The sequence below is a fragment of the Labeo rohita genome, chromosome 12, assembly GCF_022985175.1.
Source record: "Labeo rohita strain BAU-BD-2019 chromosome 12, IGBB_LRoh.1.0, whole genome shotgun sequence".
NCBI classification, from domain to species: domain Eukaryota; kingdom Metazoa; phylum Chordata; class Actinopteri; order Cypriniformes; family Cyprinidae; genus Labeo; species Labeo rohita.
In genome coordinates this window covers 25,473,033-25,499,121 of record NC_066880.1, presented here as the reverse complement: position 1 = coordinate 25,499,121, position 26,089 = coordinate 25,473,033, and the positions used below count along the sequence as shown (strand labels likewise).

The window sequence follows — 26,089 nt, the reverse complement described above, 5'->3', positions numbered from 1 at the left end:
GCAATTGAACTTTTAGTATACTAAACTGGTATATTTCTGCTAAAATGGAACAACTAATTTTGTATTTAATGCACTTTAATTGTGCAGATGTAGTGCTGAAGTTCAACTAAAATACACCACTAATGCCCCTTATGATTTTTAAAGCTTTTACTTGTCTTGAAAAAGAAGTTGCTAACGAGTGTCTAAATGGGACTACAGAGGTTTTGGGAGACTGTAAATGTCATCATGCCAAACAGGTGAACTCATCCACTCATAAATCTGCTTTTACATCCTCATTGTGTTTATAATCATGCTCTTGCCAATATTTTCTAGGAAAGGTTTTTATTATTATTATTATTATTATTATTATTATTAAGAATTCAAAGAATTGTTGGAAGCTTAATGGTGGTTACTACGGCTCTCACAACATCAGATTTTTAACCAAATGAGTACCGTGGCCACAAACATTCACAATAATAATACATTGTGATATACAAAATCTTGATAGATAGATAAATTAATTAACTAATTAAATAAATAAATAAACAAACAGTGCTGTGTGTCAATTTAACTTTTTTCTCTCTTTTGATCAATCAATTACACCATTGCCCACAAAAAGAACAGTTATACTAAACATAAGAATCTAAAATGCTAATTTAGTGATTTTAGTTTATGATTTTAGTTTACTACAGCATCAAAGAACAACAATGAGAATAGCAACATATTTTACTCCAAACAAGTGTTTTAAATATCTTCCATATGTGGGCTGAATCTTATCACATAATGAGGCAGAAATCATATTATTTTATAGTATTCCACACAGTGATAAATGCTATGTCAATTAGCATTACCTTATAAATATATATCCTTATAAATTATATATAAAAGTTTTGGTTATTTGTGAACAAAAATAGCAAAATAAACAAAACAAATTATTAGCTTTTGTTGGTCACAGAGCTTATTTTCTGCAAATAGCCAAAAGCCAATGGAAAAATTCAAGTGGGTCTTTGTCGAGGAAATAGAGTGATGCTGACTTCTCGGTTGGTCAAGCGGTCAATTGATTTATAGGCCCTAAATTAAAAGGTAGCTCTGAGGAGTTTAACCAGGAACAAACAAGTTGTGTTTACATTAATTCTCAAGGTCTGACAAACATGTGAAAGGCATTTCCTTTCATATGAATGGTAAATTAATACTGTAATAATAAAAATAATTCAAAATAACAATAATGAAATAAGAAATAAGTAAATTGCAAAAGTTTTCATACCCTTAACTCAGTACTTAGCTGAAACACCTTTATAGCCTCAAGTATTTTTTGGTATGATGCTACAAGCTTTGCATATAAGCATTTGGCAATTATCTACCGTTCTTCTCCTAACCTTTTCACCTCTCAAGCTCTGTCTGTCAGGTTGGAAGCGGCTAGATGCACATTTTCAGGTCTCTCCAGAAATATTTAATTGGTTTCAAGCCAAGGCTCTGGCTGGGCCACTCAAGGACATTCACAGAGTTGTTTCTAAGCCACTCTTGCTGTGTGCTTAGGGTCACTGTCCTGTTGGAAGGTGAACCTTCTGCCCTGTCTGAGGTTCTGAATGCTCTGGACTGGGTTTTCATTAAGGCTATCTCAATATTTTGGTGCATTGAGCTTTCCTTCTACTCTGGCGAGTCCTTCAGTCCCTGCCACTGAAAAAACAGCCCCACAGCACAAGGCTGCTACCAGTACTACTTTTCGGATGCTGCTGTTCAGGTGATCAGCAGTGCTTGGTTTCCTTCAAACATGATGCTTGGAATTGAGGTTCATGAGACCATTGAATCTTGTTTCTCACAGTCTGAGGGTGCTTTAGGAGCTTATTTGCAAATTCCAAGTGGTTTTCAAGTGTCTTCACCAAGGAAAGGATTGAGTTTGGCCACACCGCCATAAAGACAGAACTGGTGGAGTGCTGCAGTGATGTTTGTCCTTCAGTAAGTTTCTCCCATCTGCATACAAGTATATGATCATGAAGCTTAACTAGAGTGACCATCAGCTTCTTGGTCACCAGTCTAACCAAGGCCTTTCTTCATCAATTGCTCAGTTTGATCAGGAGGTCAGCTCTAGGAAGAGTCCTGGTTGTTTCAAACCTCTTCCATTAAGGGTGAGTGCATGCTGAATTTTTTCTGAACTCATCGTCAAATGTGTGGCTTGACGCAATTCCATTTCTGAGCTCTACAGGCGTTTTTTTTTTTTTTTTTTTACCTCAGGGTTTGTTTTTTTTTTGCTCTGATATATGCATTTTAAAAGTAATTTAAAGCAGTTTAACAAAAGGAGGCAACATAACGAGACATGAAAAAATTAAGGGGTATGAATACTTTCGCAAGGCACTGTGTATATCACGTTGATATTATTGGTCTATATCTTCCAACTTTGGTGTGATATTAAAAATATAATTTTGTCAACACCATCTGTCAAACTCAGCCCTGTTCAATAGATGAAGCTGAAATCAGACGCCGTGTTTTGTTTCTGTAACAAGGTTTTTAATAAAAGTTTCATGTTAGTTTTGTCAGTACTGATTATAAATATGACATGACGGTACACTTTTTATTTCTTTTTTTTTTTTTTTTTGCATCGGGCTATGCTGGCCCATATTAAGTAACAGGCAGGCACAAGCAGAGTATTCTGTCCCTGATTCTGATACTGTGAAACTCTGCTGAACTAATTTAAACATAATAAAATGTGTTAATGGGAACTGAGAAAATAACTTATTAGCCTTATTGGTAACTGAAAGCATAATCAAGAACAAGAATAAATATTGAATACTGAATTAACATTTAAAACTACCTAAAAATGAATAATTATTCAATATTTTATGAAAAATAATACATATTTAATCAAGAAACATGTGTAGAACTTTACAAATATTTTGATTCTTTGGAAATCTGTGAATTCTGCAGGTACAGATTCACATGGGTCTGCTAATAAGCAAGGAAAACACACAGACACACACACCCAGTCTGGTCAGCTATCTTTGTAGGGACTCTCCATAGTCGTAATGTTTTTGTACTGTACAAAGCATATTTTCTATTGCCCTACACCAAACCTACACTTAAACCTACCCATCACAGGAAACTTTCTGCATTTTTACTTTCTTAAAAAAAAACATTCTGTATGATTTAAGAGCTTTTGTACCCATGGGGACCTCAATTTAGTTCCCCACCATAACACGAGTCCCCATGAGTCTGTGTGTATTCAGGTTTAAGTCCCCACCCGGAAATGTAAAGCAAAGCCACACACTTTTCTCCCAGTAAACAGAATTGGTGATAAAAAAAAATCATTTGACGTCATCGACACATATTCTGTCTGAACGGAAATAAGTGCATTTCCAAAAATAAACAATTGTCATCAGAGCCAAATGAACATCAGCTCAGCACAAGCTAGTCTTCGGCATCTGTAATACAATCTAGACAGATTCCTTTTGGGTGTCAGGACATTGCTTTGCAAAACCTACAGAGGCTATTTTGAAAAGCCAATAACAACAAAAATGTAACTTGATGTGATCCAGATATCAAATCACATCAGCAAATCCAAAGCTACTTGATGAAAAGTTCCATTGCTGAGTGAAAAAGAGACAACCATACAGAAGTAGAGAGAGAGACATGTGCTTTCAAGCCTTTCGACTTGTACTACATCAAAACCCTCAACACTGGAGTCGATCATTGTACTGCCATGCTCGCCGACTATCATTATGAATGGTCTTTGTTCTTCCGAACTGAAAGAGTCTTTGGAGACACGAATGTAATTTCATCCTCTGTTGTCAGGACGGAAGCATATCTCTCCCCTGTGTTCCTTAATACAAAGGTCTTCCTCTGGACAATCAATGAGAGATGCTTCAACGCTACGCTGTGAAAATGCAGCGGATTGACGGCAGATGCAGCATGTCAAGGGGCGAGTTCTATAAATGTGTTTCCTTCGAAATTTCTTTTTGGTTTTCGAGAAATTAGACAAAACTGAGTACAGCCTTTTGTGCGCAGCCTTACAATCAGTGCACAATGAAGCTACGGGCCTCCAATAAGCTAATGGTCTAGAACAGCGCTCTCTAGTTGAACCCTAATCTCTCAGAGTAACTGAGACAACACCTGCTTGACTGTTTAAAGGCTTCCCAGAGCCACAATTTCACAAAGAGCAGCTGAACATATGCTGCCTTCAAATCACGTCAGAATAATCGTATTTATGAGATGAGTGCACATGAGTGCCACCAATGTCAAAAGAGCTAGGGGAAATTGGGCTGTTTAATGGTGGAAGCTCCTTTTTGTTGGTGGACAGACGGATGAACAGATTTATGACAGAAAAACAGACAGAACAATAGATAGAATTATATATAAATAGAATGGCAGATAGAAAGATAAAACAATAAAATAACAGACAAGCAGTAAGATGGAACAAACAGATAGATAGACCAAGAAAAATTAAACGATGAATGGATGGACAGACAGATAGACGACAGATAAAGCCACTAGATAGACTGATAGATAGACAGACACAGATACATAGAATGATAGAAAGAATGCTAGAACAATAGATAAACAGAATAATAGATAGATAGATAGATAGATAGATAGATAGATAGATAGATAGATAGATAGATGGATGGATGGATGGATGGATGGATGGATGGATGGATGGATGGATGGATGGATGGATGGATGGATGGATGGATGGATGGATGGATAAGAGAGACAGATAGACCAAAAGATAAAACAATGGACCAATAGGTGGACCACTAGATAGATCAACAGATAGTCAGACAGACACACACACAGAATGTCAGATAGATAGATAGATAGACAGACAGACAGACAGACAGACGGATGGATGGAACAACAGAGAACAACAGAACTATAGAACGATATATAATGACAAAACGATAGAGAACGACAGAACGATAGAGAGAATGACAGAATGACAGAACGAAAGAATGACAGACAGACAGACAGACAGACAGATAGATAGATAGATAGACAGACACAGAGAGAGATAGAGAGACAGAGAGACAGATAGACAGATAGATAGATAGATAGATAGATAGATAGATAGATAGATAGATAGATAGATAGATAGATAGATAGATAGATAGATAGATGGATGGATGGATGGATGGATAAGACAGACAGATAAACCGAAAGATAAAACAACAGACCAATAGGTGGTGGATCACTAGATAGATCAACAGATCAACAGTCAGACAGACACACACACAGAATGACAGATAGACAGATAGATAGATAGATAGATAGATAGATAGATAGACTGATGGATGGATGGATGGATGGATGGAACAACAGAGAACAACATAACTATAAAACGATATATATAATGACAAAATGATAGAGAACAACAGAACGATAGAATGACAGAAAGACAGAACGACAGACAGACAGACAGACAGACAGATAGATAGACAGATAGATAGATAAACTTTTGCTTGTGTGAAATTGTTTAATTCCGAGCACATCACATGGCTAAAGCTTCCTTGAGAATGAATCCCTTAAAAATTTGCCTCGAGATGACTGTTAAAAGAAAAGGGGGTAGAAAGACAGAATGCTACAGCAACCCGAATGAATCACAACACTGGGAACAAAAGCACAACTGCCAAAAGCTCAATCTCCTATTATATTAACTTTTTTTTTTTTTTTTTTCTATTCCTGGCAACAAGCAAGACACTCAAAGAGCGAAAGCACTTTTATTAGAGAATTGTGGGTAATGCTAAAATCAGTCAGCCTCAACGCCAAACTGAGTGGGCTGGGATTCTGACAGAGATCAGTAAGGTAATGGGCCACACTGAACCTGTCAACATAGCTAATCCATTACACTTCTCTGTGTTTCACTGACTGTGGAACAGTACACCATTTCTTTCAGCCACACGGTGGCTAGAAAACAACAGTCAGGACATAATGAGGCAGGGGCGAAATGCAGTGTGATGGAACTGCAGGAGGCAGTGATTTATTCTGCCATGAGGAAATTAACATACTGTTCAACCACTAGACTTGATACTTTGTGCTTAGCTGTAGTAAATGTATACAAATTCAAATGGACAGTTCCAGATCCAGTGTTCAAGCAGCTATTTTCCATTCAACAAGTTCGTCTGTAATTATAAAACTGTCAGGCTTTTAATAGAATTCATTTTTGCATGAACTGTTCCTTTAAGGCCTGATCCTGCCAGTGGTGTTTTACTGTCCATTAGGTGAGTGGCTGAAATCAATCTTCTTTCATTATCTCTGGTGTGAGGTAATCAGGCCGTGCGTTTTTAGAAAGACGGACGTCATCCGCCACAGTAAAAGAACAGAAATAAGTATTTCCTCTGACTCATGACTTATTCTTACTAATGTCTATTTGCTTTGTGATGAGAGACACTTCTTGGGCTGTCATCTACTTTGAAGTAAAACTGTTTAGCATATGGATAAGTATTAATTATTAACTGGTTTAATCCACATTTAGTGACAATTTCCTTTCATTCAAAAACACAAGAACCTATGAGTTACTGGCTCATGTGGATGTTCTGAGATGAACAATCACAATATGGGGTAAAAAAGAACCAAATTAATTGATTTATCATCTGAGGTTGGCACAAAAGAATGTTTACAGTTGAATGATTCACTTTTTTCCAATTCCGTGAATAATGGTGCAAAATAAGCAGGGTATGTGCACCGACGTGTGTGGTGTGTGTGTGTGTGTGTTGTGTGAGAGTCCCTCAAACACAAGCTGAATTGATTCTTTCCTCACTTCATTCTGTTCCTGAAAGTATTCATGGGGTAATTTCCTCAGATCTTTCAGTTCAGCTCACTAAAATCAAGGATGAAATGGGAAAATTATGAAAATGGTTTCAAACGGACCTCTTCTTTTCCATAACAGTATTAGCCAAACTAAACCAGTCACTAATGCAAAAATAAATATCACACATAAAATATATTAGGAAAAATACATATTAGTAAAGTGATGGAAGTTTAATCTCTTTTTTTATCATAACTGATCCAAAGTTACTGATCATCTAAAAGAGACATTATTAACTTCAACTTATTTGGGAGTTTGCGCACTATCCCTGCAAATGACTGTAATCAATCCAGCTGATTCATTATATCTATATTCAAATGTCACAGTACACAGAGAGAGGAAGACAGATTCTTTAATTTTCACACCTTTTTGTAAACAAAGTTGTGTTAGGTTTATGACATATTATATGCCCAGACAACCCCCCCCCTGCACAATAATGGATGTGAATGATTAAACGATGCATAAGAGCACATTATTAGTAAATTAAATAAACACTTCGTTTAAAAATGAAAAATTATGTCATTATTTGTTTACTCTTATTCCTCCCTTGATGCTAAACACCATTAGTCCCATGTGCGTATGGCATTCTGAAATGCAGAGCAAGGGAAAGATATTATTTTCAGGGGAAGATATTCAGTAAAGTTTTACACTTTATTAAGTTGTACATACTAATTTTATGATACTTACATTTTTTTCACCTTAGTCACTTTTAAATAACATTATGTGAAAAGGAGCAGCATGAACATTCTTCAAAATTTTTCCTTTTTTGTTCCATGAAAAAAAAAAAAAAAAAACAGCATACAGGTTCGGAACGATAAGTTCACCAAAAAAATAAAAAAATAAAAAATTAATTCTGTCATAAACCTGCTGTTCCAAAGCCATAAGGCTTTCATTTATCTTTGAAACACAAATTAAAGGGGTCATCGGATGCCCATTTTCCACAAGTAGATATGATGCTTTACGGTCTTAAAGAAAAGACTATAATATACTTTGGTTAAAAATTCTCAAAGGTTGTGTAAAACAACACCCTTTTTACCTTGTCAAAATGAGCTCTGCAAAAATCATTCCATTGTGAGGGGATTGTTCCTTTAAATGAAAATGAGCTCTGCTCACCCACCTCTCTCTTCTCTCTGTGGTGAAACGAGCTGCTCTGAGAGACTTTACTTTAGCCACATTTAGTGCGTTTAGCCGCGAAACTTGCTAACTAGCACGTTATTAGGAAAGGTGATTGTAGAGATTCATAAAAAAAAACAAAAAAACCTTATACTCACTTCTGCTGTAGGTGAAGCTGGATCACAAATGATTTGCGTGAACATAGACGCATTTATGTAGATCGGGAGGCGCATTCCCTTCACAAACAAACGTAATCCACTGCATCTTCAGCGGCTCAGATGTCAGGAGTAAATGAGGACCACTATGTTCATTATTACACTCAGCAACACAACACCTCAATCGCTCAATCGGAGATATTCTTGTCTAACTTACATCCCTGCTCCAGCATCGAAACAATGGAGGTCGACTGTGACAGCTGATCTGAGGTAAGACGCTCATGTCAATCAACTATCATGGGAGCAGCCTCCGTCAGTGTGACGCCACACCGGCAGGCATCTGAGAATAGCTCGATTTGAAAAAGGGGATATTATTTTTACAGATTAATTAAAAAACACTCCATGGATTTTTATCATTATAGGGTAGTTTTGTACATACACTGCCAACACACATTAAGGTTCAAACAACATGTAAAAGTGAGCTTTGCATCCGATGACCCCTTTAAGATATTTTTAATGAAACCAGAGAAACCTCAGTCCCTCCACTGGCCATTACACCAAAACTTTCACTAATCAAAGTTTATACCGACATCCTAAAAGACATCCTTTGATCCAAGTCTTCTGAAGAGTTACAATCACTTTATATGATGAACAGATTTAATTTAGGCTTTAATTTACATATAAAACGAATGAGCAGTGCCTTGCTTTTCCTTCACAATTAGGAACAAAGTCGTTTTCCAAAACTTTCACCTTCTCTGCTCCTCTCTGGCAGAATGAACTTCCAACTTCCACCTGAACTGCTGAAACCATCATAACTTTCAAGAGGCAGCTAAAGACACGTTTTCCACCAGTACTTAAAGGGACAGTTCACCCAAAAATGAAAATTCTGTCATTAATTACTCAGCCTCATGTCATTCCAAACCTGTAAGACTTATGTTCATCTTCGGAACACAAATCTCTCGTGAACGCGTCAAAGACTGACATGGAAGAGGAGAATTTTTTGAATTAAGTTGTTATTTTTGTTTTCTTTGTGCACAGAAAGTATTCTCATAGCTTCATAACATTACAGTTGAACCACTGATGTCACATGGACTATTTTATTGATGTCCTTACTACCTTTCTGGGCCTTAAATGTGTCAGTTGCATTGTTGTCTATGCAGGGTCAGAAAACTATGGAAGGCCGTTTCTGTCACTGAATAAAAAATAAAAAAGGTAATTGCAACTTTTTATCTCACAATTCTGACCTTTTTTTTTTTTTTAGAATTGTGAGATATAAAGTCAGAACTGCGGGATATAAAGTCGCAATTCTGAGAAATGAAGTGGACTTTGAAGTGGACTTTATAACTTGCAATTGTGAGTTTGCATCTCATAATTCTGAGAAAAAAAGTCTGAATTGCGAGATACAAACTCGCAATTAATTGCGAGTTATTAAGTCCAGTTATGAGGAGAAAAAAAGACTGATATGTTCAGAGAATTGTGTGTTTATATCTCACAATTCTGACTTAATTTATCAGAATTGCGAGTTTATATCATGCAATTGTGATTTTATTTCTCAGAATTGCGAGTTGGTATCATGCAATTCTGACAAAAAAAGTCAGAACTGTGAGATAACAAATCGCAATAACCATTTTTAAAAAAACATTATTCAGCGGCACAAACAGGCTTCCATAGAAAGCTCTTGTTTTTTCATCAAAAATATCTTAATTTGTGTTACAAAGATGAACTAAGGTCTTGCAGTGACATGAGGGTGAGTAATTAATGACAGAATTTTCATTTTTGGTGAATATCCTTTTAACCACTCCTTGCTAGAAAAATATAAATTAATTCTCTGCTCTTGTTTCCTAAACTAGTCGCTTTGGATAAAAGCATCTGCTAAAAGCAAATTTAAATATAACCACTGATCAACAAACATACATACAGCGCATCAGTGGATCAAGGGAAGCTCAAACATGCTTGCTTTCTTACTTACTGACCATATTTGATGCTCTGTATATATGCATTAATATGTGTTTATTTGTGTTTTGAAGATGAACTAAATTCTTATGGGCTTGGAACAACAACTTTTATTAAAAAGTTAAATAAGTTACAGATTTTCTTTTTATTATAAAGTTGAATAAGTTACTTTCCTCTTGAAAGTGAATAACTAATGACCTAGTTGTAATTTTATTTGATGAACCATCCCTTGAAATGCAAGTGAACAATTATGTGGACACCTGAAAAAAAAATGGAAAAAAAAAAAAAAAATTTTTTTTTTTTTTAGTTTACTGGAGTACAGCTTACAAGAAATACTACTTCAGTCCATTAGTTCATGTTCACCATTTCTTTGTAATTACTTGTAAAATTTACTAGCAATTTCTGAATTAAATTGTTTCAGAAATTCACAAGCACATAGTTTCACAAGCTATACACAGCAAGTTTTAATCTGACAGAAAACCTACCAAATGTCTACAGGCTGAGAAGTATTTAGTCTTGAGAAAGACCTGCAGTCCACTAAGCCTTGACAGAATTCAGCCCAACAGCAAATGCAAAGCCACCGCGGCTTCTGTGTTTCTGTCAGAGGGCAACCTCCATCAGAGGGTCAAAACTTTCTCACTCTGTCCCCTTCCAGGTTTAGTCAACCCCAGACAGGTCAGCCGTGTCAAACGTCATTTCTTTCTAATGACAGGCTCACTATATCCCACAAGTGTTCGGCGATGCCACCGCCTCCAGTCAGTGTTTAGACCAGGTGGCCAAGATGAATTGGAGGGACGAACATCCCTGAGTGTCTGATTACAGAGGCCCCATTTGATGAGGGTGCTCCAGCTAAATGAGCATTTACTATGGTTGCCTCAGAGCAGGATAAATCCTATTAGCCAATGTCTTTAATGAGACAGCCAGAGACAGTGAAACAATGATGGGCAGCCTAGCAATGAATCAACCCACGCAAAGCACGACGGGTAGGGAGGGTAAGCTGAAATATAGAGAATCTCAAGCATGTTAGGACACAGCTAAAAAGCGACGGATGTTTGGCTTTTGGCCACATTGGCAATTTCGAAATAGCCGATATGAATTCGCACATAATGAATGCTAGTAAAACAGAAATGTTATCTTCTTTATTTTATTATATTGTAAGAAAATTACATTTAAATCATTTTGTCAACAGAGAAAATGGGCTGGATGAGCTTTTTTAATTTACTGTAAAACCCACGAGCACGTGTTAATTTCTGTAAGTATTTATAAGCTTCTGTTGGCCATATTTGATGAGCATTATGTATATGTTGTATTATGTGATTTGTTTAAATTTGTAAAAAAAAATATATATATATATATATATATATATATATTGAAGAGTTCATTTGTTGACGTGTTCATTTTCGAATTCAAAGGAAGGGTTTGGAACTAAATGAGGGCGAGTAACAATTTTAATTTCTAAATAAACTATGCTTTGAAGGTGAGTAAATAATGACTAAGTTGTCATTTTTGGAATGAACTATCCCTAAAATGTGCTAAAATAAGTATGTGGACATATTTTGGCTCAATTTTATTTTTTATATTTTGAGCTTATGACCTGCAAAAAAAATTATAATTACTATTATTTTTGTTTATTTATTTATTTATTTATTTAAGTTGTAATCCACCTCATTCTTTAACAAGGAAGTAAGCCTTCGAGGGAGACTTCCAGTTGATTAGCCACTATAGGGTAATATTAGAAAAATAACAATGTGCAGCAAATGGTAAAACTGTTTTTACTATAAACCAATGTGTTCATAATTAAGATAATACATTAAAATAATATGGTAAGATACACCAATTTGTAATAAACAAGCTGTTGATGAAACCGGAAGCCAGACCTATAAACTTTACAAATGGCCGTGACCACTCTTACGGGAAGGAAAAGTGGATAAAACCCCAAATATTATCAGTTATCTTCTGTATTCTTATGTATTGTAAGAAAATTGTTGTTATATAACATGCATTGCTAAGAACTTTAAAGACGTTATGACGTGTTTTGAAGTTGGTTTGCAATGGCATTTTCAAAGATGATTTTTTTTTTTTAAAAGTTATCGTTATCTTCTGCATTCTACTACATCGTTTAAATATTTTGTCAGAAATGGGGATAAGCTTGGATAAGCTCATTTAATTTAGCATAAAACCCAGCAGCACATGTCTATTTCTGTAAATATTTAAAAGGGGTAAACAAGGCGTCATGGTAATAGACCCACTGGGTAACTCACAAGCTGTTGACCTAACCTGCAGCATGGAGACAGACACCATCACAAATAACACGGGAGTAGAGGAACATGTGGTGGGGGTCAATAATTAATGAGGAAAGGAGGGGTAGAAGCCATACGTGCTTCAGAGGAGGCTATCACTACAGAAGACCAGCAGCTCTTCATTGTGTTCTCTTGGCATTTAGTGTTCCTGTAGTTCCACACTAGCTACTTCTATATGGTCTAACTTTGTAATTCATCACCCATGTCGGATCACACTGACATATCCAGAGGAACACTGAGACGGGGAGGTTCCCCAGAGTAACATTATATTGTTCAGAAGTTGTTGTTTTTTTTTTTATAGCTTAGGAGACTCTCTATTACAGTAGGTTTCATTTTAAGTGTCAGCTTTGTTTGTTTTAGATGCTTTTAAAATGACTTGAGAATTAAATTTGGATGTAAATGAAAAATAAAAGAAATGCAGATGACAGCTCAGATCTTTTGGTCTTGGAAGAATTTGATAAATGCTTGAGTTCATATTGACATCAGCCTTTGGAGGTTAAGACATTTGTGAGGACATACAGTATGTGCTGTCATGCCACCTCAATTTAATTTAACTCCTATTTAGGAGAAAGAATTGAGATATTAATAAGGTTTCATTCATGATTTTTTACTTTTCTGTAGGTCTTGCCTATCAAAACTACAAAGATGTTTTTTTTTTCTCTCTCTTTTCAGAATGCTGACCGGTTATAATTCCGGCGTCAAAACTAGTCTGTGGTTCTGTTGAGGAATAACTAAAATTCAAATGTTTAAATGTTTTGTATTACCTAAAGGAACTGGTTTCAACCAAATACAGTAGGTTACACCAACATAATCATTTTCAAGGGTCAAGTCAGGTTGAAGTGCTTCCTCCTTTCATTTCTTTAAATGTTAAGATGGATCATCGTCATAAACACCGGTTCATATTGTTATCATTAAACTATTTAATTGGCAAAAACGTACCATGAAACAGTTACAACCAAAAAGGCATACTTACTAGTTATTGTTACAACTGTGATTTAATAGTCACCACTGTCATAAAAGAGATTAAAATGACAGATCATTTTTTAAAAGCGATCTCATGTTGATTGTATGATTTTACAGTAGTAACAATAACTATATTATTGTGTATGGTTACGATGGTAAATACAACGTTTGAATGCAAGTCAAACTTTTCACGCGTACTGATGTTATATTTTAGACTGTAATCAATGTTTGAACTAATTTGATTGATTTCTATTTTACTTTCGTTAAATGAATTAAACGCGGAGGCAACAGATTGCGGGAATGTGCGGCGTAATAGGATGAGCATACGGTAATCCGGAGTCCTGTAGACACATCCCTCACGTCAGGCTGGAAAACTGTGTCACTCACTGTATCAAACCCACTTGCCGGTTTTCATCAATAAATCTTCCAAATGCAATTGCTAGCACGTCAATGCGTCCTGTGTGCAATTCACCACATTTCCAGGTGCCCTTACGCGCCAAGAACCGAAGATACTATTCACCTCACACACAACCCGAGCCCCAAATGTGATTCAGAGCAGCCGACCCAAAGAGAAATAAACCCCTTACTTAGTCACTCACCTCCTCATCCAACGACTTGTCAACCATCGGAATAACAATCCAAAAATGGAGTCGCTTTGCGCGCAAAGTGTCCCTAACTTTCCTTGACGCGCTACTGCGCAGCGATTGAAGAAGCGCAGAAAGTCTTACCGCGTGAGTTGTAAAGCCATGCAAATCCTCCTCAGACGGCTGGAGAGTATCAGAAACTCCTCAGTGCCGAACACATCCCGAGCAGTTGGGTTTAGGAGCTCTGCTGCCCTCTGTCTTTAATTCACTCCCGAGGAAAACGAGGATTCCCACGCAGAGAGAAAATATCACGAAGTTGGGTGGCAATGCGATCCTGCCTCTGTGGTCTCCTCCGCCTTAATGGCAGCCATCTATTTTGAGAGCTCAAATTGGTGAATATGCACCTGCCGTGCTGTGGGAGTAATCTTATTAGAGCACATAGAGCGCATGGCCACCCACAGGAAAAAAAAAAAAAAAAACACACAAATGATATCTCTTTAAGATCTCAAATGTTACTCATACTAATGGGATTAAATAGAGAACAATTACAGTCTTCAAGCTTCTCTGTTTTTTTTTTATTTATTTATTTATTTATTTATTTATTTTTCTGCTGGAGAAACATAAGAACTCTTAAACTCCATCCTGTAATCAAAGTAAGGCATCTCAGTATGATCTCAAAAAATGCTCATCAAATTCTCCAAAAGAAAAATGATCTACGCTATGCTATTCATATTATTTTATAGCTCTAATCACGTAATTTCAACAAATGTTTCATTTGTGTCTATTTATTTCTCCTAAGGAGATCAAATACATCCAACTGATTCAATTAACATTCTGGGTTCGATACAAGTTAAAGTTCTAACATGTAACTTTTTTTATCAGTGTTTTTGCCTTTAACCTGATACGTTAAGCCTAAAATAGCACGGATTTCGCGGGAAAATAACATACTTAAGTCACTCGGTTGTATGTGTCTACATCATGTATAGCTACTGTAAGAAAATAAAGTAGACGCTCTGGCTACTAGCCTATAACAGATGATTAATTGATGGAAGTTGATTCTTTCTTTCTTTCTTTCTTTCTTAGCATACAATGCGGTAGTTATTTGTTTATTTACAGGATGGAGAGTTTGGATGTCCTCGTAACGTTCGCAATGATACAATAATCACTGGTAGCCATCAGATTCATCCGCGCAAAGCCGAAACCCAACTCACGTAATTACCAAAAATATGTTCCTCCGCCGACAGTTTATGGTTTACCGCTAGGAGGCCGAAATTTACACATTATCGCAACAAGTTTACATATTAATGTATATATCATTGCAACAAATTTACGTTTCATTAAAACTATACAGCACATACTTGTTCACATGTAATTCTTTCCTTCTTGATGACAACAAAATCATGAGTGTCTTTCAAATGAAAACAAAATTAATAGTCCAAAAGATCAATGTATAATTTATTTTGGGTATGCCATTTCTTGTTTGTCCTTTTTTGGGTTCAAAAAAGGACAAACAAACTAACTAATAAACAATAAATAAATAACAACCCTAGTTTTATAAAAATCAAGGATGTATTTTATCATGGTCAATTTGACATTTAAAATATTTAAAATATTATTTGAGTTGGAAAGATGTTCTCAGCATTTCACTTTTTTTGTGGTTTTAGGCATTATGTTGTCATGGCAGCAAATTTGTAAAATTGGAAATAACAACTTTACTTCTAACAAGATCTAACAAGTTTTTTCTCCCTCAGTGTTTACACTAAAATCATGTTAACAAGCTTACTGTTTTGCTGTACATCTTGTTGCTATACATTCTTAACATTTATGGATTGGCCACATAATTGCAATTACATATATAATTACACTCTTAAAAATAAAGTTGCTTTAAAAGGTTCTTCACAGCAGTGCCATAGAGGAACCATTTTTGGAACCATTCAGTCAAAGGTTGTTCAAAGAACCATCTCTTTCTTACCTTTTTATAATCTGAAGAACCTTCTTTCGCCACAAAGAACCTTTTGTGAAACAGAAAGGTTCTTCAGATGCTTAAGGTTCTTTATAGAACCATTTAGACAAAAAAAAAGGTTCTATGGCATCGTGAAGCACCTTTATTTTTAAGACTGTACATATATATACCAACATTGCAAGAGCAAGTGCTTCATTGAAGAGTCTCTAAAATGAAGATCCATCTTAAATGTTAATGCACTAGAATTAGTCATTGTCGGAGAGAAACTGGTGTCTAGATATGATCCAAGACAGTGAGAGGCTTTGGGAGGGGCTTCACCAGGGTGTAAATATAGCCCATGGGTTAAACGCAGGTCTGTATTAAGGTAGGGAATGCTATCAGTCCATCTGTTCCCTGAGTGGGATTACATTAAATCCTATTCAGCCCAGTATTAAGAAAACCATCCACCAAGAGGCCATCAAATAGTCTACCAAGGAGAAAGGGAATTTATAAGCTGTATGAGGACAACTTGAAAGATGCAGGCAACTATAAACATGCACTCTTTAGGACACTTATGTTAACAGGATACAAGATCAGCCAAAACTGTATTGTATTGAGAGAGACGGACCATAATGCACCTCAGATTAAGCCATGGAAAGAGTGTGTGTGTTTTGTTGCATCAGAGAGTTATTTATTTTATTTATTTTTGTTAAGATTTAATTTTGGCCTTTTTGCCTTTATTATTATAGGACAAATCATAGCGGACAGGAAGCGAAGTGGGAGAGACGTCCTCAAGTTGGCATTCGAACTTGGGACGTCCGTAGCGCAACGGCGCTGTAGGACGGCGCGCTGCCCACAAGGCTATCAGCGCCAACAGAGACGGAGTTATTAAAGACGCCATTCGTTAACAAAAGGTTTTTGGGGTTTTTCAGCAATAATGACCGGATGAAAAAAAAATTCACATTAAGATGAAAATCTAATTTTTTTAAATTAAAAAAATGCTGTTGATGAAAACAATGAAAAGCTATTAAAAGTTTTTAATGAAGAAGAACTACAAAGAATTCGATTTTCAATTAGTCCAACCAGTCAGTAATGTCAAGGATTGACCCACGTGAGCTGAAGCTAAACAGTGAATGAACACCGCTGAACTAAAGCAACTCGCTGGTTAATTAACTCACCCAAATACATCCTGTACATTTGAGATTAATCATAATATCATCATAAACGGTATATTACAGCTTGCACCTGCACAAAATAATACAAATCAGAAGTACTCTAATGCAAGCCTCCAAGGTTGGAAAAAACTAAAAAACAAGAGGCTATTTTTGAATGGATGTCAGTGGAGGATTGGCTTCGATATGCTGAATAAACTGCTTTTGTGAAGAAACAGCTTATCACTTATAAATCAATAGTGCATCTGCAAATCTTCATCTAGTTTGACGTTGAACATTCATTTGGGATTGATTCATTTTTGAAGTTTAAACTAAGAAAAATGAAAAAACAGAAGTTGCGACGAGGGATTCAGTAGGCACAGTTGTTGACTGTTGCATAATGAGTGTTGCAATTCAGTGACATCAGTGGCACAGATGATCCAACTTTACAGTTACACTTTCGCCAACGGCAAAGCCTTGGAGGTTGCATCGTGTCATAATAAGAGTCTGTGTGCAAAGGCCAAGATATGTACTAGTGAGAATGTGTGAATTTGTACATTTGAAAATGCTGTTTCCATAACAATACACTAAAAATGGACATTGAATAAAGCATAAATAATTCACAGTATTGTATTAGAATAGCGTACTCAATGTTTTAGCCATATTAAATTGATATAATAATGTATAAATGTTTTTTTTTTCAATTTGGAGTTTTTTTTTTTACTAACTAAAATATTTGTAGGCTACAATTTTAGTCAGCATAAAACTGAATAAAATTACTGAACAGAAATCTAAATTTTCAGGAGCCATTACTCCAGTCTTTAGTGTCACATGATCCTTTAAAAATCATTAAAATATGCTAGTTTTCTTATTATTATCAATATTAAAAAACAAATTTTTCAGGTAAAAATATCTGTTGAAACCATGAAACACTACTATTCAAAATTTGGGTTGAAGAAAGAAAGAAAGAAAGATTGGTAGCATTTTATTTTACAGTCCTGTTTTACATGTACATACTATGTACTTAATAATTACAATAACTGGGTAATAACTGGATACTAACTCTTAACCTATCCCTAAACTTAACCTAACCCATGTAGTTGCCTTAAGTTACTACACTGTAAAAAAAATATAAAAAAATAAAAAACACAATTTGTTGAGTCAGCTTAAAATAATTGGTTACCCTGCGCACCTTAAACTTTTAAATTCAACTCAAAAAAGTTTAGTCAACTTGAAATGTTAAGATATTTGCGTTGACTAAACAAAAAATTTGGTTTATTGAACTTAAAAGCTGGGCTTGTTACCCAGCTGCCTTAAATTTTTAAGTTGAATGAACTCAAATATCTAAGTTGTCACTTCGTAAGGCAACTAATTATTTTAAGTTGACTGAACAAATTGTTTTTTACAGTGTAGTACTTTCCAAGGTAAGTACACTGTAAGTGCATAAGTTTACGTACTGTAAAATAAAGTGCAACAGAAAGATTTTATTCAGCACTGATGCATTCAGTTGATCAAAAGTGACAGTAAAGACATTTATAATGTTACAAAAGATTTCTATTTCAAATCATTAATGTTCATTTCGACTTTCTATTTATCAGAAAAACTTAATATTAAGGAGAAAATTTATTAAAGTAATTTCTAAAGTAATGATGCTGACAATTCAGCTTTGAATCACAGGAATAACCATTCAAAATATAATAAAATATAAAACAGTTATTTTAAATTGTAATAATATTTCACAATATTACTGTTTTACTAAAATTTTTATGGAATAAATGCTGCCCTGGTGAGCATTTTCAAAAAAAAAAAAAAAAAAAAAAAAAAAAAAAACTTAATTACTCTGGACTTTCCACTCATAGTATATGATTAAAACAAAACAAAAAGGCTGTAAAAATCTATAATGTGCGTGTGTGTGTTGTGTTTGTTTAGGCTTTAGACAATCGAGAGCAGATGTTCAGTTTATTCACAATCTGAAAATGTGCGTTTCATTAGGCGTAATAGGTGATTTACAATACACATCTGTTCATTAAGTGATGCGTTTCCTTTATTCCAGTGCTCATGATATGAATACCAGCTCTTGACCATAAAAATAAGCTTGCAGGTATGTGAGGGCCACTGTTTGATGCCAGGTGTTCAGATGCGCCCTAAAAACCCAAGCCCCGAAGAGCCTGCAATACCTCTCAATATGCATATTTGTCAAAGAGACGCATTCAAATGCGTAGTCTGTAGTGCAACGGCTGCTACAAAGAGGCCACTCCGGCACAAAGACGGATGGATTCATGCACGGCACCAACATAAAAGACAAAAAAAACCCCACATTGCAATTACACACTACCACAAATAACGCTTATAGATGCTAAATAACCTAGCAGCAGACACAGTGCGGCCCTTGAAGCGCACTTGAAGTGTTTGACATGCGCCGTGTGACGTTATTGCATTCAAAGATGACTTATCCTGTGTGTCTGAAAGCTTTTGTTGTGCTTATCACAATATCAATTCTCTAACATTACCGGCCCGCTATTTTCTCCACAGCCTCGTAGAGAGACTCATCCCCAGAGAGACTCGTGAAACCAAACAGCCAATAAGGTCTTGGCAGTCTGGTGCCAGAAAACGCTATTGAAAACATTTTGTACTGGAGTTTATTCAAATTACACAGCCTCAATAACCTTCCAAACTCCCCTGCTGCGTTTGCATTAACAAATAACTCATTTAGAAGGCGATATGTGTATTAAAGTAGTTGTAGGTCATTTCACTGCTTTTTAAAAGCCTATTGGTCTACCTGCTTTTCCGGCACATGCAATCAGAAATCTTGTTGTCGAAATTTGCAGCGGCGATTCGCATTAATGAATGAGCGCGCATGTGTGCTGCTCAATACTAGCGGCGTTGTAGAAAAAAATAAGACTTCACATAAAATCAGGTCTTATGTCAGACTGGCTTGGATTAAAATGTTCATTCCGTTTGCCTAACACAACACAAGAGTGGATTAGTACTGATCTCTCATTACTTCAAACTGTAACCATATATCCATCTTTGTTTGCTTAATTACTTTAGGGATCTATATGTAGCTTAATTTCATTTGGACACATGCCCAACCTGTGCAATTCTGCCACTAACTTTCTCCTCCTCTATAGATGAGAGGAAAAATGTGCTTAGGTAATAGGCTAGAATGCATTAACCTTATGCGTTTTTCACATCATCATACAAAGTGGGAGTTACACGTATTTCAGGTATGAAGATGTAAATTTGTTAACTATAGCCTAGTACAATTTGAAATGATGTAAAAGTATATACAGGAAGGTTTGAAAATCTGCTATTCAAAATGTTAACCCTCTGGTTGTTTAAAAACTGGGCACAGCTTTTGTGTTTGGGGTCAGATTGGCCCCACTGGCAAAATACTGAACAGAAAACATCTACTGTAGCGTGACTATTGCACACTGTGCAAATAGCTGCATGCAAGTATAAATAGAATCTACCATTATTTGTACTTAGTTCAGGTATTATTGCTAGTTTTACTTCCTCTGCCTTATTATGACTGCTTCTCATACTCTGTAAGGGTAAAATGGGTTTCCTTTTAGTGCTGCAACATTCTAGTAATTGAAGAAAAAAAGAGGGAAATAAATACGCAATTATAATCAAAAACAACATTTGCCAGATTTTTGACTGTGAAACTCAACTTTATCTAGAAACGATTAATATTCCTTTAAATGATTCAGAAGATGAGTAGAACGTTCGAGTAAACTCGGAGTTTCAAATTTCATAAGATTTAATGTATTTCATATTTTAGTGTTTGGTAACGTGAAATAAAAGTTTTCTGTTTACTCTTTAGTGTTGATTTTTTACAAATTGCATGGAAAACATTGGGGGTCAATATGACCCCAACACAAAAGTTACAGTTTTTCTACAACCTTTCCAAAATGCATCTATGTGTCGAAACACTGCATACAAGTTATTGATCCCAAATGAAAAAAATCGCCCAAATTTCAGGACAAAATAAATAGTTTAACCATTAGTTTAGACAGTTTAAAAATGTTGGTCAAATGGACCCCAACACAACAGAAAAAAAATAAATAAATAAATAAATAAAAAAATAAATAAATAAATAAATAAAATAAAATACCTGTCACTTTCTATTCTGTTTCTATTTTATCTACTTGTTTTATTTTTATTTATTTAAAAAAAAGAACTTCATTGACCCTCTGACACCAGCATTTTTTTTCTCATTCTATCTACCTGTTTTCAATTTATTTATAATAAAAAATGACTCTCTATAACTAGTGTTCTCTGTTCTTTTTCTAATCTGTCCACTTGTTTCCTTTTCACAAAAAAAAAAAAAAAAAATTTGCTACGAGTACTGCGTTAGACTAACCAAGCCTTTTTTCTTCCTGCAAGTACAGTTTACATTGTATATGGATTATGTCAAATTTTATTTTAATATTTTAAAATTAAAAGTCCAATTTTTCACTATAAAATAAAGTGTTGCCAAATTACATACTAATTTACATATCATTTCTATATTTAAATCAGAGTTTCTGCTCTGATTATAAACATTAATACACATTATAAACATTATAAACATTAATACTGGCCATGTTAGTTTGAAAATAAAGCATAGTCAAGCCAGATCCATTATGGAGTCAATGTGCAGGCAATGATAGAGCTGTTTTCTCCTTGCACTGTCCATGGTGCTGAAAACTCTCTCCTTCGCAGTGCAGTTGGGTAAAACAAACAAGTTGACATGTTTAAGATGGGCTTTGAGGAGAGTCTTTCAGCTTCTGCAGTTCAGATGGGCCCGGGTTAAGAAAATCAGCAGTCCTTCTAGCTGTTTCTAACATTAGGTGGACAGGAAGCTGTCGTAAACACAAAGGCCTTACTCTTCATAGATGAAAAAAAAAAAAAAACACTGTATTTTATTTTTCAGTTTTCATCAAAGAAGAAACCTGTTGTTGTGCACCATACTTTAAAAAAATCTGCTGATGGGCTAGTGCACTTTTCCCCTGAATAATAAATCAAATGTGTTAAATATTTTAGTATTTGCTTCATTTTTAATTAGTTTAAAATACAGGCTAATATATCAACTCAAAGATCTGTTTTTTTTTTTTTTTTTTTTTTTTTTTTTTTTTTTTTTTTTTTTTTTTTTTTTTTCAATTTTACAATTTCTCAAGAGTAGAAGATAATTGGCATTCAGACTCCATTCATGTCATTTTCTGCAGCATCTAAGATGTGTCCTTACAATTTAATTGGATCTCTAACATCCCTGAAACAAAGACCAATGAGACTTCATAAGCCCACTGAAACCTGACATATCTGAGCCCCCAAAGCACAAGCACAACACTAACAGATCAATCTGTTTAATTTGACACAAATGAAAGTGAGGACACCTTTGCCTCTGAACTATTTAATTTTATTTATTTAATTTAAATTAATTTTATTTTTGTTCATTTTTTTATGGTTTAATTTTTCTCCATTCAATTTTTTTTTTTTTTTTCCAGTTCTAATTTTTCTTGGCTTTAATGGTTAAATTAAGTTATTTATCTTAAAATATTATTTTTACTCTATTAATCAAAAAGCACGTCTAAGTAATTGAAATCATGAAACTTACAGACAGCAGTCTGATTGAAGTGTACTGACCTACTTTTGATTTATTCATTCAAAATTTTTGGATACCGCAATTCAGTCCATATCAGAAATCTTAGGGCCCTACACATTACAACCAAGAACTTTAATATGCATTAAATATATATATATATATATATATATATTTTTTTTTTTTTTTTAATTATTGTTTATATAAAACAACAACAACAAAACACACACACACACACACACACACACACAGAAACATAGTTCCCACCACAAACATATTATGCAGCACAACTGTTTTCAACATTTGATAATAATAATAATAATAATAATATTAAGAAGAAGAAGTAGAACAAGAAGAAGAACTGGGCACCAAATCTGCATATTAGAATGTCTGAATTCACTTGAAATTCAGCTTTTTTTTGTCACAGGAATGAATTACATTTTAAAATATATTCAAATAAAAAGCATTTATTTTATATTGTAACAATTTTTCACAACATTACAGTTTTTACTGTATTTTTGAAGAGACTATTTTCAAATATAATCTTAAAAATCTTACCAACCACAAGCTTTAGGTTGTACATTATTTTTATGTACAGTTTGAGAAAATTTTAATTTTATAAAAACAATGTCGCAGAACCTTAAAGCTAAGGAAAATTAATAAAATATTGTTGTACCTTGTATTAAGTTAAAAAGTAAAAAAAAAGTTTTTTTTTTTTTTATTAAATATTAAATGTATAAAGCTGAAGCTAATATTTTCACATCATTTATTAGCTGTGACAGGGGCAATGAGGAAAACCAAGAGATAGATACTTTTTCAATTGTTTGTGAAACTTATAAGCAATTTCCAAGAGAAAATAGTTTCTACATTTATTTATTTATTTTTTTTCAGTGAAATAAGAAAATACAAATCCGCACTGTTATAACGCATGCATGCTGGTGCCCTGAGATACAGCATATGCGGGCCAGCTTATGAAATGTGTGAGCAGCATGAAATCGACCAATCAAGTGATTCGTCCATAAAACTGAAAGGCCACAGTGCAGTCTATCATCACACTGCTAATTGTGCTTCTTCTGGTGATGGAGTGGAGGCTCTGGGTTCAGCAGTGTGACAGATCGCTAAACACACCGACGATCTGCTTCCAAATGTCAAAACCACTATTAAATATGAAGAGCGCATTACACTGCTGATGCTCACAGATAACCACAGCTCCTCTATTTAAAGGTGAAGTGGGTTATTTTTGTGATGTTAAAATACAGCCTCTTGTCCCATCTTAAATGTAGGTAAACAATCGTTATTAAGCTATATTTAGGATTATCAGAACATTGCTTTGTTATTTTCAGCAGAATCGCTGACTCAACTAATGGAGTGAGTTTGGGGGTGGGGCTATCTATTTAAACTGACCAATGGCAGATAGGAAGAGTGTGCAGAAATGTGACCTTTAATAATTTCACCTTACTTTACCTTAAAAGGTGCACTAAGTAACTGTCACTGACTGAAATGACAGTGGTCTTGGACCTTATACTGATACCTATTTATTAGTCAAAATATCAAAATAAAGTCATACTGGTTTGGCACAACATGAGGGGAAATTAAGTATTTTATCTTAAGTATTTTTAGTATTTTTTTTCTTATTCCTCTTTTTTTGTGATAAACACAAACTCTGCTAAATGTAAAAAATATACACATTTGTTTATTTATTTCAGAGAGTGTTTTGTCTTTCAAACTTTAAAACAAACAGCAAGAAGGATTAGAATGAATTATGTTCCCGCTTATCAAAGTTATGAAATTACAAATCTTTGCGATAGACTTTTTGGATTTCACTGCATCAGAAATTTCCATCACAATTATAATGTCTCATCTAGAGCCGTGATGCTGATGTGAATGGAAGTGCAGTTTTTTACGTAAACGTAATGAAGATGCCTGAATCTGCTTACAAACAGTCAGCCAGCAGCCCCATCCAATTCTTATGAAATTATATTAAAAATGGTTCAAGATTTGGCCCATGCAAATAACTCAGATTCTCTCTAATCTCCTGAAAACCTAATTCCTGACCTGCCTCTCTGGAGGCATAATTAGGAATGATTCATGTTTTACTTGCCAACTTTTCTCAGGAAACTTCACAGCCTTAGAATCCACAGATTGGAGTCGTCCACAGAAACTTAAATGACTCAAAAAATGTGAGTCTAAAAGTTTGTGGGAGTTAAAAGTCATTACTGTGATCCTGAAGATGCTGCAGAAGGGTGATTACCGCAGATTACTTCCACCTGCCTGTAGCTGCGGTCCGTGGCACCTGAGAGACGACATGCCCGTCGCATTGAACTTGCACTAATGAAGCTAATTACAAGTGAACTAGAAGGACGCCACAAGGTCCTCTTACGAGAGTCTGCTCCTCAGACAGCTGACGGACTTTAAGGGGGGTTATTATGTCATACCTGCTTATTCTAAACCGCTCCGCTGGGCACTGTATCCAATTTATACACTGTGTACATGGCTGTGAAGATTTGTCTGAAGTTGGCAGAGTAGTAATGAGAGGGTATCTTAGAGAAATGCAATTAAAAGTATAAAAGCAACCATGTCATTTTAGCTTGCTTCTACAAGCGTTTCAGCTCTTCAAGTTTCGTGGAACTCGTACTTGAGTGCTCTGTATCGCAAGTGCAATGCTGTACCGGGTGAGCTACTGAGCAAGTTTACTACGTCAGAAAAGCCATACATATATGTTTGTGCTGAACTGATTCCTCAAATTCTAAAGCATTGTGAATAAAAACATGGGGACAGTTTTGAACTCTAATTATTTTGCGCAGTAATTTTTGGGCAACACTTTTCAATGTAGTTTAAATTTGTTAACAAATTGACTTAATAACATTACTTTTCATGAACTAATAAAGTCAACGCTGGCTCATTGGAAAAAACGTTTCTGCAATATATTACATTGCTTTTTACACAGCTTGTGACACTTTAAAAGAAAAATTTATATAATTATATGAACTAACAAAGCCAACCCTGGCTCATTGGAAAAAACGTGTCTGTGACAACATTTTTCCAATATATTATATAGCTCTTTACACAGTTTGTGACACACAAAAAAAAATTACATTCATTTTTTATCTAAAACAGATAAATGAGAATCTGGCACTTTTATTATGTTGGTTGTTGTATGTATTATGGCAGTTCAGAGATGAAGAATCCAGTTAGTGGTGCTAAAAGTGCAATGCTCTTTCACATTCAAAAAAAAAAAGAAAAAAAAAAATTCTAACTGAAAATGTGAAAAGCAAACATGAGATAAAAAAAACATTTCCTGGCAACCATGCCAATTCAGGTTGCTTCTACAAGTCTTTTAGTTCTAATTGTGAGTCATGTTTCATGGGACTTGTACTAGAGCGATTTGTATCACAATTGCAATGATTTACCGGGTGAGCTACCAAGCAAGTTTACTACTTTACGTCAGAAAAGCCACACATACGTTTGTGCTAAACCAATTCCTCAAATTGTAAATCATTGTGAATAAAAACATTAGGACAGTTTTAAACTCTAATTATTTTGCTCAGTAATTTTTGGGCAACACTTTT

At 34.9% G+C, this 26,089-nt stretch overlaps 1 protein-coding gene across 2 annotated transcripts in view; it reads right to left on the bottom strand.

The window, feature by feature from the left end:
- The window catches only part of pcdh15b (protocadherin-related 15b), a 245,671-nt gene extending 231,505 nt beyond the window's left edge, over positions 1-14,166 (bottom strand). The window contains exon 1 of one of the 2 annotated variants that reach the window (XM_051124508.1): positions 13,859-14,166. The gene's annotated coding sequence lies outside the window, so the exon portion shown is untranslated. The remainder of the gene's footprint in view (positions 1-13,858) is intronic. The other variant, XM_051124507.1, reaches the window with a different exon arrangement.
- Positions 14,167-26,089: the final 11,923 nt, after the last annotated feature.